At 42.4% G+C, this 19,739-nt stretch overlaps 1 long non-coding RNA gene across 2 annotated transcripts; it reads right to left on the bottom strand.

Annotated features, from left to right (window-relative positions):
* Positions 1 to 514: 514 nt before the first annotated feature.
* LOC142468320 (uncharacterized) lies at positions 515 to 19,146 on the bottom strand. Of its 2 annotated transcripts, none has more exons than XR_012788628.1 (3): positions 19,007 to 19,146; positions 2,506 to 2,686; positions 515 to 816 (listed from the first exon to the last, which is right to left on the bottom strand). It is a non-coding gene; the product is annotated as an uncharacterized LOC142468320 (long non-coding RNA). The 2 variants fall into 2 exon arrangements; XR_012788627.1 differs by lacking the exon at positions 19,007 to 19,146 and adding an exon at positions 12,317 to 12,467.
* Between the last annotated feature and the right edge of the window lie 593 nt (positions 19,147 to 19,739).

Genomic DNA, 19,739 nt, shown 5'->3' with positions numbered 1-19,739 from the left:
AAGGTATGAATGAAGATGATGGCCTCAGTTGCTTCTTAGTGATGGAATTAGACTCTCTTTGGATCGGATAACAGCCAAGAATACTAGATCTCTTATGGGTATACATTGCTGGTTCCCCGGTTCCATGGAGGTCCAAGTGGGTAAATTATAAAAAAAAAAAGATTTTTGAAAAAAAACAAAAAAAAAAACACAGCACATTTTATTGGGATCTCAGATACTTGTGAGAAAGACCCTAGCACCGTTTAATTATATATTGTCCTCCCTAAATTGGAGCTCCTTTACTATGGTTTAACCTAATAGTGTAACTGAGACTGTATACATGTAATGTTACTGTATCTGAATCACGAAGTACTGTGGAGATCCACCATTAGGCAATATAACCTTTTGCCATTCCATATCTATCTCTAAGTGACAGACCAGCAGCTCAGTGTGAGCTCCTTTTGTATTTTTTAACAGGACGACAATGCGATATACCTGGGGAGAAAATGTCATTAAGAATAAACTTTAAAAAAAATAAAAATCTTTCTATGGACTACAAATGCATTTCAACCTACGACCATGTTTATTGCCTTTAGATACCCGGACATTAAGGGCTAGGAGGGAACAGATTAGATATGACTGTGACTTTCAAATCCCTCATGCTGTTTTATGCATTATGACTGTGCTGGAACGCTGTGTCAAGCCTTGGAAAGTGATATGCCGAGATTGTTGGTCAGACTCAAGGTGTTTATTGATCATTCCTTTCATGGTGGACCATCTGCCTTCAGTGTATTGCTACATAATGACTTTGGATGGCTGGGGTCTGCAATGCGAAATCTGTAAAGAATAAAACATGTATTTAACAATGTATGGCTTCTTTCAATTGATTCACTACCATCCCAAAATAGTTGCAACCAAGAATTAAAATAAACAAAATGTATCTAATAATCATGAGAATTACATTTTGCAACATGATAATTAAATGTTTAAAATATGATAAATGTCACAATATATTTCAAGTTATATTTTACCATCAAAGTTTTAGAAGTGATGGGATCCTGTCCTGTTTGCTTAATTCAGCTTATAAAGATAATGTAACAGTTTATATGAATATGAAAGAGCTTTTGACACTAGCCCTCATAAGGAGTTCTAGTCATATCCTCAGTTATATGATGCACACCTTAGGGTCCTTTGTGCCTTTTTGGTTTTAATAATGTTTTACATGTATGATGTTTGAGTATAATAAATCTTGTTATTTTTTGGATATCGTGAGTGATCTATATGTGATTACTTATTTCTTCGTTTATGTGATTATTATGCATTTTCCCTGAGCACTGACTGGCGTCTCTAATTGGAGTGATTTACTGCTAGTCTTCTTGATACCAAGTTACTATAGGTGTGTATATGGTATCTGTTTGTTTGTTTTTATGAATTTATATTTATGTACTCACTCACTTTGTATCACGATTATATATGTTATACTTGTTAATGTATTGTTACTAATACTGATGAAGAATTGTTTAAACAAGAGTATTTCAAAGTATAGCACTATATTTTAGATATATTTTTCATGCAGCTGTTTGCGACAGGTTCAATGCCAGGACCATCCTTCCTCTAATTATAGAGGTAAATAAGGATTTTAATCAGTTAGTGTTTGGATCTGCGAATTTGGTCATGCCTTGATGTGGCTCGCAGGCTTATACGCTTTGGCCAGAGGGTTAACTAAATGACCCTTTTTCAAGAGATATATAGGCATTTCACTGTGTATTTTTGTCACATTGGATGTTGCTCTGGACTTCTTTGTTTCTTGTTTTATACAATTAGCCACGCTCAGTAGCACTCCTTTTGACATATATATATATATATATATATATATATATATATATATATATATATATATACACTGTGGTAATTTGGGGGGGGGGGGAGTTCTGAGAGCTTGCTGGGTATCTGTGTGTTAACTTTATCCATCTGGTCTCAGCTGTTTTGGAGGTTATTGGCTCCTCCCACCCAGGGTTTAAAGCTTGCCCCACCCCACTTTCCAAGTATGCAGGTGTTCTTTTCATGCAGCTGGTTGCGACAGGTTCAATGCCAGGACCATCCTTCCTCTAATTATAAAGGTAAATAAGGATTTAAATCAGTTAGTGTTAGGATCTGCGAATTTGGTCAAGCCTTGATGTGGCTCGCAGGCGTATATGCTTTGGCCAAAGGGTTAACTAAATGACCCTTTTTCAAGACATATATAGGTATTTCACTGTGTATTTTTGTCACATTGGATGTTGCTCTGGACTTCTTTGTTTCTTACTATATTTTAGATGATAGGCCTGTCCCTAAGAGGGGGGATTGATGATGTCACCTAATTTGCATGTGGCGTCAGAGCGTAGATTGGGAATGGTTAGATGCCTAGCGAAACACTTTTTTGTATACACTGTTTGCTGTATTACACCTGCATGTTGTACTTTTATAGTCTTGTATATTTTTAATAAATGGTCTGAGGACCTTGTTTAAATGAACAAGTGCTCTTACCTGGATAAAGATTTTAACAGCGACGGCTTGTGGGAGATCCTGTCATGAAGATATCTGTCACCACCAAATATATCTACTAGATAGAAACTTCTTAGAAATGCTAACGGGAAGTGCAGGGCAAGTACTTTGTTCTTTGTGGATTCAAACAGGTTTTCCCAACTTCAATCAAAGGCAATTCAGCCTTGTAAATAAATAATAAAATAACAGATTTAGTTTCAATGACAATTACTCTATATTCTCCCTTATAATAGACGTAAGATGTAAACGCTCACATAACTACACAGACTCACTCTTGTGCTAAAGTTTGACTGGTCCGACAATTGACAATAATTCACATCACTGACAGTGATGGTTTGTACATAAAGAGTAGAGGTGCTGGCACACCCAGCATACGTGAGGAAGCATCTCACTGCCCTATGGGCTATCCCTAGAGACGCGTAAAAAGTTATTTTTATTTGTACAATACAAGTATAATCTTAGCCGTTACAAGCGATTCTCACTGTTTCAACACTTGATTGATAGTAGAAAATTGTTATCCTCTGCAGTCCAGCTGAGTTATCTCAGTCAGGTGTGAAAAGGTTTGCAGTACCGACACAAAGGGAGGTATATCAGATTATTTATCTCTGTGCACTCAAAGAGGATAATTAACCTTAATCTGCTTTAATAAGGTGTGACGGCTGTGCTGCGCTGTTTTTGGCTAAAGCAAACTCTGTCGTCTTAAGAAAATAATTGTGTCATAATAAAAGAAGCAATTCGAGTGAGCGTTTTTTTAAACATAGTATTGAGGCAGGGCGCCTCCAGAGCTGAACCCCATTAATTTTAGCACCGGGGCCCCCTGCTTCCAGAGATACGTACCTCAGAAGTGGGTGCCAGTATCTTCACAAAATTTAACGCCCCATGTCATGCGGGCCAATAGGAAGCCACAGCAGATGATGTCACGGCTTCCCATTGGCTCACAAAACGCATGAGCTGTCAAACGCCGCCATTACATGAACCCAGCTAGCTAAAATACATATATTTGTGATTTGTGTCCAATATGTTACACATATATACTATATGTATATGTATATCATAGTAGATTCCATTATTTACTTTGAGCTTTAATAATTCTCAATCTCTTTTTCCAAAAAGATGATTGTCACTACCAGGGATCGTAAAAACTCTAGACAGAATGCAAGTGTTTAATAAATCAAACTTTATTTAGCCGGAGTCAACAGCAAGACACACATTGCAACAGTTACGGAAATACTTCCCCAAACAGGATACAGGGAGAGCGCATAGCTGGCTAGGTGAAGGGTGCTGTCAAAGCGAGCTTACCCTCGATGTCTTCATCACATGCATTTTGGCACATACAATGCATGGTGTAAAACAGGACCACTGCTTTCACAGATGCACTACACAATACAATGTATATTGCAATAACCCCAGGGTTACCTTCATGAAATTAGGCAACAGGGCAGAGCTTCCTAGCATTTGTGGAAGTTTTGCTGCCTATTTCGTCACAATGATAGGGAAAAACAAGTACATAGCAGTTAGGCACTGCAGAATATAGTACGGCTAACTTCTGCATGTATACTAATCACTGCTTTGTCTGTGCTCTCCCACCATGTGAAGAGAGAACATCAAATGCTCAGGGGACAGCATGTGAAAGTCCGGTCTAGGGCCCAGATCCACAGAGGTCCGTTTTTGACTTAACGAGGTGTTGACCCAAGTTTTAACACCTCGTTAAGTATTAACATGTATCTTCAAAGCTCACTGACATCCCATTTTTGTACGGAAAGGCCATTGTGTTAAGTATAACGTTCATTAGTGCTAATGATATGCAAAATAGACTTTACCCCTAACGACCCATATCCACAGAGGTCCGTTACAGTGAAGGCCAGGATTTAACCTGAGGTTAGTGATGTCATACCTAGAGGTGGCGTTACTCCAGAAATATGAGTTTTGAGGAAGAGGAGAGAGAGACTTAAGACTCTTCCGCAGTTTTATTCTCCCTCCCTCACCTCATAAACCCATATGTCGGGGTCTGGATGGGAGTAACACCAACTTTGGGTAAGATATATCGCAAAGTGGTGCAAACTTAAGTTGGCGTTAAGCCTATGCCAATGAGATAGGCAATGGCTGTTTTTATTCCATGCAATTAGCTTTGTGGATATACGTTAAGCTCAACGAAAATAACGTCGCCGTTAATAATTTTGATAACGGACTATTACTAGCACCGAGTTATCGGACATCTGTGGATCTGGACCCAGGTTGTTTTTATAGTGGCTGTATTGCTAAAGTTACAGTACCTTAGTGTAGCCACTCTACCAGCGACCACTAGGAGGCCCCCAGCCTACCATTCCTTTTCCAATGGAGAGGCATCTTGGTGAATACCCAGAGGCCATCCACCAATCCGGGCCCAATGGATGTTTCCAGATTTTTGTAGCTTGATATATTCATTGCCATTTTATTGCTGTACTGGACCTTTCCTTCAATTAAATATTAATATTTCTTGTGTGTTTATTATCACTGTAACTCTGTGGGTGGGAGTAGGGGGAATTGACACCATTATCTACTGAATCCCGAGCTGAACTGTGAAGATGAAGTTTATGACTGCTGGATAGAACCCGCCTGGCCCTGTACAAGTTGAAAATAAAGAAATATTAGCAGAACCAGAGATACTTTTTGAGTGAGTGGTAAACATTTGGCCCTGAGTCATGATGGTACGGCTACTCTCCCCTTCCAAGGCTTCCTGCGCTCCCCATGTGCCATCCATCAAACATTCAGAATCTAAGAGTATCAATGTTTTTTGCAGATCTGGTTCCCTCCCTTTCCTTCTCCCAAAATGATGAAGTCCCAAAATATCTGTTTTATTAGTGAGAATTGTTTTGTTCTCTGGGAGCTAATTGTGCTTAAGGGGGGAAATCACACTATTAACATATTTGACACAGTATTAAATGCATTTAATTGCATGGATACAATTCATGCACCATAATGCTAACAACAAAGCTTCCCTGGAATGGGAAGCAGCCAGACAAATGTGTCCCCCTCCCCCCTCCCCAAACCCCCATTTTTCCTCTCTAGATCATTGGAAAAAAAAAAACAATTTAAGACCAAACTATATATTACATATCTGTAATAATGTAAGAAAAACAACTATACATATTAAACAGTATAGAGCACTTGGGCGTTGCTGCAGTTTATTTTTTTCTTTAAATCTAACTTTATATCATTGTATCTAGCCTCCCCCTCGCCTTCCCCTTTCCAAGTTTAGTACGGTAACAAATATAAGAATATCATTTATGAATTTGAATGAACGTAGAATATTTTGTAGGAAATTGACTGACCATAGGAACACAATGAAGGAAATGGCATGTACATCAGTAAATATTAAAGAAAAAAAAGCATGCACGTACAAATATATAATGCAGTGGTGGAAAAAAATGTCTGTTTTACACGTGCTTTTGTGCATAGATTTCTGTGCTTCTACGTCGCTCTCTATGCAACAAGGTCCCTGCTTCCTTGTGCAAAGTGTTGGTCTGGTGCATAGGTGGACCAGTCCGGGGATGCCAAGGCTGTGAAAGAACATTGGGCTCCATTAATCCGCCTCTTGGCCAGGCCAGTGACCAATTTTGAGGCATTCATTGTTACTCAGCGAAAATACTAAACTAACAATGTCACCAAAGCAGCTCTGTATAGCCACACACTATGCATGATGTTGTTCCTGAGGGCTTTCAATTTACTGCTGTTTCACAATAGGATATTTTGTGTGATTGACTCTTTAAAGGTGCAGTTGACTCTTTAAAAAGTGGAAATTGATTTTTGGTGATGTCCAACAAATAAACTTATTTTTATTACTATTTTGACCCTGACTCCCTTGGCTGGGCGCTGCTGTTACTTTGCTTTTCCTGCCACAAGTATTAAGACCAATATTAATTCAACTAGAAAACAGTTGTGCTCAGCACTATCAAAAATAGAAATATATAGTGTTTTAAAAAAAGTTAAATCATAACACTTATTTGATACAAGTCCACTGAAATAATTGTGTACAATTCTTCATATCTATAAACAGATCCTAAAGCAGCATTTTTTTTAAGCAAAGTATGTCCAAAGTTCTTCAATAGGCATCGACCGTGAAAAAATGTCATTATGCACAGATCATAGATGAGCAACGCCAGCTACAGAATATAAATAGTCCATAGAATATCAGGTCCTATTCTGTCAGCTCTAATAAGTTACTGGTGTATCATGGGCTAAACCCAGTGTACCAACTCATAAATCTATATTGGGTGACTTGCTACGGGATGCGCTCCATCCACTAAGCACACAATCCCCCATTCGCTTCACCATGCACACCATGGTTAACATCATACCGAACACATTATAGTGACGTAATGACCCATCATAAATATACAATCATTCTATTTATACAAATGTAATCATCTTATCGAATTATTGCTCCAAGTTCAGTGGAGTAAAGTTCAACACCTGGAAGGCAGTTAGCTCATAAAACAGATCAAAATCGGGCAGATTTAATCAGGTGGAAAATAGTCCAAGGAAAGATATTAATTTATGTCCCTTGGGGCAATCGTACCTAGGGGGGAAAAAAATCAATCAGGCTTCCTATCTAAGTAGCTAATTGGCCCAATTTCCTCCACAATGATCATATGTTCAGAGCTGGTAATTGGTGACTGTCTCAAAAAGTGTAAGACAACTGGTTGTCTGATTTTTGGCCTTTAAATGGAGCACGGTTAGCAGAGCGGTGTAAATCAGCCATACCCTCAATTATCTTTTGGTCTTGTCCACGAAAATCAGGTCACATGGGCAGCTTATCATATCTCCCTATATTGTAAAATAATTTTGTCCGCCCCTATGTGAGATGTGGCTCATCGGGGACATCTGTCCCCCCGTGGGATATAGCTCATTGTTGACATCCCAATGCACATAGCCTGGTGGCAGATATGGAGAGTCACATCACTATCAAGTTTACATAGAAACAAGACAAAAAAAGAGACAACGTCAGTTGACATGTGGGGAGAAAGTAAGCATGCTGGAGAAGGAGAGGCGGATATCATAGACCCTTAAAAAGAGTACATGTGGATTAAACCGGACATCTAGTAAGCCTACTCTGGTGTAGGAAGCTCTAGAGAAAGCCACATCTGCCCCATATAAACCAGTAAAGGAGCAGCTGCCAGAAATAGAATCTATTGGGGAGGAACTTGCCCAAGAAGAATCAGAAGGTGCTGCAGAGATGATATATTCTATTCTCTCTCGATTATAAAATTATTTTGTCCAGCCCTGTGCCATCATAATTCACACAGCCTGGTGGCAGATACGGAGTCAGATAGCTATACAGTTTAAACAGAAAGCAGACGAAGAAAGAGAGCCAGTTGACTTGCGAGGAGAAAGCAAGAATGCTGGAGTAGAGAGGTGGAAAGAATTGATGACATAAGGTATTAAATTAAAGAGGTGCGGTGGACAGAGAAGGGAGGGAGAGAGAGGAGTGGGGGACGATAGAGAGAAGTAGAGAGAGAAGATGGGGAAAGAAAAAAGTCAAGGACGTCATTATTTTGCGGAGGGCGGGGTTGACGCAATTTACAAATAACATTTTAATCCTTACAAATGTGTGGACAGCTTCCTATTAAATACCATAATGACCCTTTCAAGTCCAATGCACTTTACAATGATGTCGTCAGCAGCAGCCACCTCTGGGGTGGAATCCCAACAGCACATATAACAAACATCATTATCTACTGATTAGGAGAGATAAGCCAAAGATAAAAACAATTGGGTTTAGAAATCAAAACTTTTTTATAGGGATTTTTATTAACTTCAATATGGGTGGGAAAAAAAGGTCCCAAGAAGCACTATTTATCAAAACAGCACCAGTCGTATCAAACGAATCCAGCTGAAAGAAGAGGCACTCATTCCTTCGATAAATATATTGCAGTTTTTTTCACCAATCTTGCTACCAGAAGTCTTTGATAAATAGACTAATGGCAGCACCTGTATTCAAAAATAGAGTCACAGTACCATTAGTCTTTTAACCCTTTGAGTTCTTAACTCTTTGCTTTTTTTTTTTTGCAGTTGGAAAACGTGCCGCAAAATCTCCCCAATTGCTCTCCTCCTGTGCTCCCTGTTCCCTTATCCCCTTGTTCTGTGGGCAGGAATGATAATTGTCCATTGGACAGGTGAGCCCTGTCACGGGAGACCAGGACTGATACCAGGGATCAATATTGCCAGACGGAACACGAGAGTTGATAAAATTAATTTATTGGAAAAACATATCCACAACTATACCAAACACACAAACATCACACATACCCAACTGGGGAAACTGGAGAGTACCCTGCCTAACTAGTCGCAGGGACCTATACCTAGGGTGACCACCCGTCCCCCTTTTGCCGGTACAGTCCCGCTTTTTCGGGAGCTGTACCGATTTTCTGTGTGTACCGGAAATGTCCCGGATTTTCCTCAATGTGTCCCCATTTATTTATTTTTTGTCGCCGGCGGTGCGCGAGTAAGCTGCGGTGCACTGTGCGCTGTGCGCGAGTCTGCGGCGGCGCGGAGGAGGAGACTGCAGCAGCCCGGCTGGTAAGTATTATTTTTTTTTAAAATGCCAACCCCCCCACCCGGCAGTTTCCTACCTTGTTGGCCAATCCCCAGCGTCCCGGCATTAAGCCCCGCCCCCCGGCATCATCCTTCACCAAGGACCAGCATGTGGAATGAATGGAAGGAAGGGTGCCTGGGGGTGGGGCTTCCGCTTCCTGCGGCAGAGCACACGTGGTGTGTCTCTGCCCGCGGCTCCTGGCTCTTCTGCGCGCTGTCTCCCCACCTCTGCCCGCCCGGGGGGATAGGAGGTGGGTTTTTTATCCTTTGCCTCCTGTCCTGGCACTCCCTCCCCCCACCCCTGTCCCCTTGGTTCGGGAGATGGGCGCGGGGGCTGGCAGTGGTGGCTGCGCGGTGTTCCCCCATTCTGCCCCGGGAGCCCGTGGCTGCCCTCCGGGGGAGGGGGGGCGGCGGCAGTTTACCTTTGTGTCCCGGCGCTCCTACCCCCCCCCCCCTAGGTGCGGGAGATGGGCGCGGGGGTGGGTGCAGGGGGAGGCGGAGAGCCACCTGCTCGTGGCTGCCTCTGTACTCCAGTGTGTGTGTGTGTGTGTGTACCAGTGTCTGTGTGTGTGTGTGTACCAGTGTCTGTGTGTGTGTGTACCAGTGTACCTGTGTGTGTGTGTGTGTGTGTGTGTACCAGTGTGTGTGTGTATGTACCAGTGTGTGTGTGTGTGTGTGTGTGTGTGTACCAGTATGTGTGTGTACCAGTGTGTGTGTGTGTGTGTGTGTGTACCAGTGTGTGTGTGTGTGTGTACCAGTGTACCAGTGTGTGTGTGTGTGTGTGTGTACCAGTGTGTGTGTGTGTGTGTGTACCAGTGTGTGTGTGTACCAGTGTGTGTGTGTACCAGTGTGTGTGTGTGTGTGTGTGTACCAGTGTATGTGTACCAGTGTGTGTGTATGTGTGTACCAGTGTGTGTGTGTGTACCAGTGTGTGTGTGTGTACCAGTGTGTGTGTGTGTGTACCAGTGTGTGTGTGTGTGTGTGTGTGTGTACCAGTGTGTGTGTGTGTGTGTGTGTGTGTACCCGTGTCTGTCTCCCCCTCTCTCCCTCACCCTCTCACCCTCACCCTCTCTGTCCCTCTCCCTTTCTGTCCCTCTCTCTCTCTCTGTCTCTGTCTCTCTGTCTCTCTCACCCTCTGTCACCTTCTCTCTCTCTCTCTGTCACCCTCTCTCTCTCTGTCACCCTCTCTCTCTCTCTCTCTCTGTCACCCTCTCTCTGTCACCCTCTCTATCTCTGTGTCATCCTCTCTCTCTCTCTGTGTCATCCTCTCTCTCTCTCTGTGTCATCCTCTCTCTCTCTCTGTGTCACCCTCTCTCTCTGTGTCACCCTCTCTCTCTCTCTGTCACCCTCTCTCTCTGTGTCACCCTCTCTCTCTCTGTCACACCCTCTCTCTCTCTGTCACTCTCTCTCTCTCTCTCTCTCTGTCACCCTCTCTATCTCTGTGTCATCCTCTCTCTCTCTCTCTGTGTCACCCTCTCTCTCTCTCTGTGTCACCCTCTCTCTCTCTCTGTGTCACCCTCTCTCTCTCTGTGTCACCCTCTCTCTCTCTGTGTCACCCTCTCTCTCTCTCGCTCTCTCTGTGTCACCCTCTCTCTCTCTCTCTCTCTCTCTGTGTCACCCTCTCTCTCTCTCTGTCACGCTCTCTCTCTCTGTCACGCTCTCTCTCTCTGTCACGCTCTCTCTCTGTCACGCTCTCTCTCTCTGTCACGCTCTCTCTCTCTGTCACGCTCTCTCTCTCTGTCACGCTCTCTCTCTCTGTCACGCTCTCTCTCTGTCACCCTCTCTCTCTCTGTCACCCTCTGTCTCTGTCACCCTCTGTCTCTGTCACCCTCTCTCTCTCACCCTCTGTCTCTCTCACCCTCTGTCTCTCTCACCCTCTGTCTCTCTCACCCTCTGTCTCTCTCACCCTCTCTCTGTCTCTCTCACCCTCTCTCTGTCTCTCTCACTCTCTCTCTGTCTGCCTCTCTCTGTCTCTCTCACCCTCTCTCTGTCTCTGTCACCCTCTCTCTGTCTCTGTCACCCTCTCTCTGTCACCCTCTCTCTGTCTCTCTCACCCTCTGTCTCTCTCACCCTCTCTCTGTCTCTCTCACCCTCTCTCTGTCTCTCTCACTCTCTCTCTGTCTGCCTCTCTCTGTCTCTGTCACCCTCTCTCTGTCTCTGTCACCCACTCTCTGTCTCTCTCACCCACTCTCTGTCTCTCTCACCCACTCTCTGTCTCTCTCACCCACTCTCTGTCTCTCTCACCCACTCTCTGTCTCTCTCGCCCACTCTCTGTCTCTCTCACCCACCCTCTGTCTCTGTCTCTCTCACCCTCTGTCTCTGTCTCTCTCACCTTCTCTGTCTCTGTCTCTCTCACCTTCTCTCTGTCTCTGTCTCTCTCACCTTCTCTCTGTCTCTGTCACCTTCTCTCTGTCTCTGTCTCTCTCACCCTCTCTCTCTCTGTCTCTCTCACCCTCTCTCTCTCTGTCTCTCTCACCCTCTCTCTCTCTGTCTCTCTCTCTCTGTCTCTCTCACCCTCTCTCTCTCTGTCTCTCTCACCCTCTCTCTCACCCTCTGTCTCTCTCTCTGTCTGTCTCTGTCTCTCTCTGTCTGTCTCTGTCTGTCTCTGTCTCTCTCACCCTCTCAGTCTTATTTTAACTGCCGTATACCTACACCGAAGTAACCTACCCTTCTTTCTTCCAGATCTGACTCAAGTTTCACACGGGAGACCTCGAAAGACAAGTAGGGAACACCTCCCTCCAGTATAGTACCTTGAGGGACTGCGGATCAGGTAAGATCCCAGCTGCGTTAGAAATTGTGAAGAGGGGGCATCCAGACACTGGTTAAGGGGTTCAGAATCATTCACATCTGGGTTTTTTTTGTTCGATTAGTGAGGTCAACACACACACACACAACTATGTAACAAAGACTAATGGTAGTAAGTATAAGTGTACTACAATAAATAAACTGTTATGTAAAAAAAAAAATGTCCCGGTTTTTCATTTTCAAAATCTGGTCACCCTACCTATACCCAACTGGGGACACTGGGGAGTACCCTGCCTAACTAGTCACAGGGATCTATACCCAACTGGGGACACTGGGGAGTACCCTGCCTAACTAGTCACAGGGATCTATACCCAACTGGGGACACTGGGGAGTACCCTGCCTAACTAGTCGCAGGGATCTATACCCAACTGGGGACACTGGGGAGTACCCTGCCTAACTAGTCGCAGGGACTTACTTGCAGAGATTTCCCCTGTTCTCTCTTTGCCCAGTGCCTACAGGTCTGTTTTTCAGGCCTGAGTCCAGCACTGAATCGGACACTGCAGCTTCTCCCTGTCACAGCAACACCTCTGTAACTCTCTGCAGGCTCTGTCTCCTAGGGGTCTCCCTCCCACCCTTTTCTCCCTCCCACCCTTTTTATAAACTTAAATCATAAAATTGCAACACTCAGGGCCAGGAGCTGCCTACATGCCCGGCCCTGATTGGTGGGTAGGACTGCAGCATAATATTTGCAACAATTCTATGCAAACATATTAACCCCTGATTCCTGATGTGCTGGAACCAAGCAAAGACATACATTTATATACACATAACATACAATACCAATGTATTACTGACAGGTAGGGGTAATGGCAGACTTAACCTTTATAAACAGCAGCTATAATTCCCCCTACCGTCACAAGCCCCACATGGGATATCGCACAGGACCACGTATTTGCCAATGCCGACACCAGTATTCAATCATGCAATACTGCTATGTTTACTAATCATGACTTAAAGCTGCAGTCCAAGTAATACCCTACGTGTGTTTTTTATAAATAAATCTGTTCTGTACTATGAGAAAATACTTGAAGCATTTTTAAAAACAACTCTGAATGACATTTTTAATGTATTATAATGTAACAAGCATTTTTGTTTCTATAGCAACCATTTACAAAGTCCCCTCCTCTTCTGAAACAGATTCTAGCACACCCCTTTTTGAGCCCTGCCCTCTCTCTAGCAGTGCACCAATTGTATCTAGTTTTTGCCTGTCTGCCTGTCTTCCCCCACAGAACTTTGCATCTTTGGTCCTCTTCTGCTGCAATCACAGCCATTTAGTGAACCCCCGAGCCGAATCTTCGCAGATCGATCACAGGAGAATGGATCGATCGGCAACTTACCTAATTACTTATCATTGTATTGTTTGCCATATTAAAGGGGGAAAATAAAAAATAAAAAACGGCAGCTTGGACTGCTACTTTCAAACAAAAATGCCTTGCTAAAATCAATAACATTATTTTGTGTTCTTCCATGTCATAACTACATATTTTCAATGTACCACTGATAAACCACACACCTGGTTCTGTACAATCGAAACCCAAAAGAAAACATAAGCGCTTTTATTTTCATTGAAAGGTGCAGCCCACACCTGGTACCAAAGCACACTCGTGCCAAGAACATTTACAAAATGTCAAATCTTGCAATCTTTTCCGGAGCCTAGAGAAAGTGCAAACACACACAGCAGTCAAGTGTCCCCAAATGAGATTAATTTCTTCATTTGTTGAAAGATCAATGATTTGTGCAAAGACGCGGTAAATAATTGAAATTGTGCGATGCATTTGAACATAACCATGAAAAGCCCATTTTTCCCTGAAAAGACATTTTCTAAGCAGAAAATCACATTGCACTTTATTAATCCTCTTTCTGTTCTCACCATAATCATTATTGGTACTTTTAGGTCACACCAAAATATACTTATCTATTTACTCCCCTAATTAGATAGCAGCGGGGACCTTCCTGTCCATTGATACAGCAATGAGAAAGAACACTAAAAAGAACATTTAAATAGGTCTGAAATAGCTGCACAAACCTGCCTTACCCCATAATTTCACTGCATACCGTGTTTCCACTGCACCAAAGGATTCTGGGTAACGACATGCAAGTGAGCATTTACAGTGTGTCACTGTGTTCTTCTGATCTACTGTCACGTTATATTTAATAGGACCTCAAATTGTAAGGTACAAGAGATTAATTTAATCTTGTATTTAGGCAGCACATTTCCATTCCAAAGCACTGTACACTCACGCTTCAGGGGCAGGTACACATGCACTTACTATATTTAATGATATCTTAGCAGCAACATTTTTCTGGAGCTGTGATCTGCCATCGTGATCGTACAATAAAGTAATTTGCACAAGATCACACAGATTAGGCGGCACAGGTTAGAAGCCAGCCCACCGTTGTGTACGCAGTAGCAGTCCACGGTGATTGACATTTTTTTGTTGTGCCTTATGTCTCGTATTCTCCTTTCCAACGCTGTTTTTATTTTAATTTTAAATCTGATGCGTCATTCGGGAGATGAGCATTCAAAATATTAAATGTCTAGAATTTTAAACTTAAATGCTCCTTGAAGCCCAGTGCAGGCTAAAGGTTACCGTGGTAACCCCAAAGGATAGTTTAGGATTTTTTTTTTTTTTTTTAAACCCTAAAAAAAATTATTGTAAAAATAAAGACGAGCAGGATGTGTTTAAGGGGCAAGATATGAACACTGCATGAATTACACTCATAGGTTTCTGGGGGAATTGCTACCTTAAGATCAATACCATAAATTCTATACCAGGGGGGCTCAACTCCAGTCCTCAAGCCCTCCAAACAGGTCAGGTTTCCAGAATATCCATGTTTAATGTTTTTTTTAAGTACGGATCATCCTTTGGTGGCTGCAGCAACCATCGGGAACGTCATATCCACTTCCCAACAGGCTCAGACGCACCTGTTTGAGCTCTGCCTTTTTGGCAACAAAGTATCACAAACAGATCTGTTGCAGTGTTCCAAACAGCAGACTATCTATATCTCTAAAATCTGTGACAATAATGTGTTACACTTAGTAGTATTGTTCTGGCCCAAGCACACCCTGATCGATGCGTAGGACCGGCAGGTTAACTCAATCCCATGTCATCATATAGTTATGGTTGGCTTACATTTTCAATGGGGGCCTGGGCCTTACCACGTAGTCCCAGCCCTTAAAGACCAATCTTTCAGCATCCGAAGTGCGAATGAGTATGAATGGTAGTGGCAATTTTAATTTCCCTTTGTAGGATTATTTTCAGCCACTGATAACTACAGAACCCAACTACAGCAGTTAAGGGGATCGCTGCTTTATATGCCATTTTAAACTCACTGATACATTTGACACGTATTAGGTTGATAAATGTTATGCTCCAAATGTGGATCCACTACCATTCCAGGAATGCTTGTGCAGTTTAGCTATGTTTAACTTGACCTACAATGTATAAACCTACCAGTATATTACTCTCCCTTTTGGCATGCAGATTTTGAGAAACATCATCTTTTTTGTTGGGGCCATGACTTTAGCAGCCTTAACACTAAACAATTGGTTATCGGGGTCAGAAAGACACTGCACTTACAACCTCGCTGGCAGTAACAGTGCAGTGCAGTTCAGAGAAGTGCAGTCCTAAAAAGGTTCATAGAGAAAAGAATAGGGAGAGTATCAAGGTAGGCATATTATATTTATAAAGTATAAAAGAGACGTTTCTTTCAGGAAAATAAGCAGTGTTAAATGCCAACCTCATTTTAGCACACATGCCAACTTCAAAGATTCAACTCCTTTTAACGACTGCCATTATGGTTGCAGATTTCAATTGAGTGCCATTAAAAAAAAAATCTGCTTCTATGGGGCTCATTGAATTCCTGCTGAACAGTGCTGTACAGTATGTGTCCTTCAGCCAAGGCAGAGCAAGACCACAGCACAGAGAACAATGCTACATTATTAATGCTGAGAACATGAAATACAATTCTAAATTAGTGGGCAAGTCTTTCCTTTAGGGCTTACTAACAGGTAGAAAATGAAACTACAAGGAACAGTTAAAGTTTTCCATGATCCCAAATTGTCATGTTCTACAAATGGCTATAGTAACGTTTTCCGGTCATCTGTCTTTTGTGTTGAGGCTTTCTACTTTATAAAATAATCCAGGGATACATTTGGCTACCTTCTATGATTTTTAAACAATGTTTTCACCCTTCAGGAAATGAGTGACAACACCATTTAATTATATGGGTATGTAGATGACAAACGCGCCCTATAAACAAATTATGTACCATCACACTCAACTCTTACTACGGTAACCCATCCTCTCCAGATCATTGATACATTCTCTTTCTACCTGTGTCAAGTGGCATCACCAGCTACCAGTAAGAGATGCTCATTTCTGCATGTAAGTTGTAGAAGAATTCAGAAGTGGAGCATCTTGTACTGACCTTTATTTTTAAAAAAGTATTGTTTTTCACTCCATTTGGTCCATTGTCAGGTATATTTACGATGTAAAGTAGTCATTTGTTTTTTGGGGGAAAAAAATAGTGCAATTGACTGATATCTAATTACTTTGCATTAGCAATCATACCCAGAAATATCAGCAAACTTTTATCTTCATAAGAAACTTTCTGGAAATCCCCCCAGTTATTCTGTAGATTTACATTGATTAATCTGCAGAACCAACTGTTAGAGTTCTATGCACTGAATTACTGTAATTAATAGTATATCAAGTTCTTGTTAACAGTTAGTAACTAAAATATGTTCATTACGTACAGGGATTTACATTCAGAGGTTCTAAAATGTGTTTGACACTGTTTTAGGATTTCCATGGCTTTTACTGAACATTTCACATATATGTAGCACAGAGGACAACGGAATAGTTTAAACGCACATCAGGTTAGTACACATTTCTTTAGCCAAAAAGTTTTCTAGTGTAATTTTTTATCTTTGGCATTGTGGTTGTCTGTCTATAGCAGTGCTGCACTGTGGAGTCAGCAGAGTAAACACAAGTCTATACATTTGCCATGCTTATCAATCAGACATTTTTTGTAAAACTGTTAAACAATGGGATATTGCTTAACCTCAGTGTTCTTTGGTAGATGATCATTAGAATACCCATAAACTAGAAAGAATATCAATAAGTAGCATACTGTATGAAAGCTGAACTAAACAAGGCAACATGCGTATTCTGTGCGTAATTACAACTGTCAACCATAAAAAATGACAGCAAATCAATGTACATCGTGTAATACGTAAATCTTAAGACATTTAAATCATTAGACTTTTTGTTCTTCTTTGAAGTGAAAAATTCAATGTCATCCATCTCAAGTCAAATTAAATAACAAAGTATCCTAATTCCAGTACACATCTCACCAACAGACACTAAATCTCATGAAACAGTTCCATTACAAGTGTAACCCCTTGTGTCTGCTATCAGCACAGGACATGGCCCCTTTAAGAATTACATTCCACTGGACTATGTGACTGTGCTTAGCCAGTGGAATGACAGTTGGTGACAGTTGGAAAGGGATTGCTGAGGGGACTGGGGTGGCAGTTAGTTTTGATATGGTGAGGCTGCTGCAGAACACTCTGCAAGGGCCTGCCCGATCCATGGAGTGACGAGACTGGTGGATTTTGCTGGTCAGTACAAAGTACAGAGACACTGCAACAGCTAAGGGGAGAAATATCAGGATGTAACAGCCAGAGGAAATAAGGAGATCCCCCTGCATTGGAACAGCCAGGGGAAAGAAGGAGATCCCCCTGCACTGGAACAGCCAGGGGAAAGAAGGAGATCCCCCTGCACTGGAACAGCCAGGGGAAAGAAGGAGATTCCCCTGCACTGGAACAGCCAGAGGAAAGAAAGAGATCCCCCTGCATTGTAACAGCCAGAGGAAAGAAAGAGATTCCCCTACATTGTAACAGCCAGAGGAAAGAAAGAGATTCCCCTGCATTGTAACAGCCAGGAGAAAGAAAGAGATCCCCCTGCATTGTAACAGCCAGAGGAAAGAAAGAGATCCCGCTGCATTGTAACAGCCAGGAGAAAGAAAGAGATCCCCCTGCATTGTAACAGCCAGAGGAAAGAAAGAGATCCCCCTGCATTGTAACAGCCAGGGGAAAGAAGGAGATCCCCCTGCACTGGAACAGCCAGAGGAAAGAAAGAGATCCCGCTGCATTGTAACAGCCAGGAGAAAGAAAGAGATCCCCCTGCATTGTAACAGCCAGAGGAAAGAAAGAGATCCCCCTGCATTGTAACAGCCAGGGGAAAGAAGGAGATCCCCCTGCACTGGAACAGCCAGAGGAAAGAAAGAGATCCCCCTGCATTGTAACAGCCAGAGGAAAGAAAGAGATCCCCCTGCATTGTAACAGCCAGAGGAAAGAAAAAGATCCCCCTGCATTGTAACAGCCAGGAGAAAGAAAGAGATCCCCCTGCATTGTAACAGCCAGGAGAAAGAAAGAGATCCCCCTGCATTGTAACAGCCAGAAGAAAGAAAGAGATCCCCCTGCATTGTAACAGCCAAAAGAAAGAAAGAGATCCCCCTGCATTGTAACAGCCAGGAGAAAGAAAGAGATCCCCCTGCATTGTAACAGCCAGGAGAAAGAAAGAGATCCCCCTGCATTGTAACAGCCAGAAGAAAGAAAGAGATCCCCCTGCATTGTAACAGCCAGAAGAAAGAAAGAGATCCCCCTGCATTGTAACAGCCAGGAGAAAGAAAGAGATCCCCCTGCATTGTAACAGCCAGGAGAAAGAAAGAGATCCCCCTGCATTGTAACAGCCAGAAGAAAGAAAGAGATCCCCCTGCATTGTAACAGCCAGAAGAAAGAAAGAGATTCCCCTGCATTGTAACACCGGTTATGTTTTCACATTAACTGTAAGAAGCAGCAGCCTGCATCTGTTTGAATCCAGATCTCCAACGAAAGGTTATTGTACAAATACCCTGTCTGATCAACAGGGCATGTGAACTAATATGCAGTGACTGTAAGATATATAAAGACAGAGGCGCAGCGTTGGTGATTTGTTTTAGTAGGATTGCAGAATTACCGTGTGATTATGTGGTAGCCCTGTGCATGTATCCCTGTTCAAAATGATAAAGTAATATAAAGTTTGTTATAATTCCTTACCGTTTTGTGGTGTCTAATTACCCATGCTTCCCACTCTGTGTACCACCCACTATAAGAGTAACACCCCAAGTTACAGGACTCGGGCCCCCACCTCAGTGACAGGTTATATAGTCTGAGGTATAGTAAAGAGGGGTTACACAAGGATATATAGGGTATCCAGAAAAACTCTATACATTCAAATGACGGACAGTTGGCAGTTATTCACCCTGAATTACTAAATGGATACGGGATTTCCTGTGTATACATGTAATTCATGGCAATAACTAGAGATGGGTAAAACCTTAGCACAAGCTCGCCAACTTGGCACATTTTTTACTTCTTTTTTTCAAGTCGCTAAGATATATAAAAATTCACCACAAAGCACCAAACCGCAATCCGATTTAATACACCAACATTTGTGAATATTTTACAAAAAGGTTAGTGACTATTGGAATACTACAATAGTGGCACATTTTGTGAACATGTTTTACCCTGTAAATGAACAATTAGCGTTTACTCAATCATTTCACCAATTCGCCAATTTATTTTGCACAAAATTTGCAATAATATTCAAGAAAATGAACCGATCCAGGTCCACACATCCGTAGCAATAACTATCATTACTAATAATCTAAAGGGACAGGCCTGCTGATAATCCCCCCCCCCTCTGTCAGGAGAGTGGCGTTGAAGATGCCCCAATAAGTTACTACAACATCTATTTTGACACAAAGGGATGTTTATCAAAGTGTCTCAC

Source organism: Ascaphus truei, chromosome 17, assembly GCF_040206685.1.
Source record: "Ascaphus truei isolate aAscTru1 chromosome 17, aAscTru1.hap1, whole genome shotgun sequence".
In the NCBI taxonomy this organism is placed as follows: Eukaryota; Metazoa; Chordata; class Amphibia; order Anura; family Ascaphidae; genus Ascaphus; species Ascaphus truei.
Note: the sequence above shows the minus strand (reverse complement) of the source record. Positions and strands in the feature narration are given on the sequence as shown.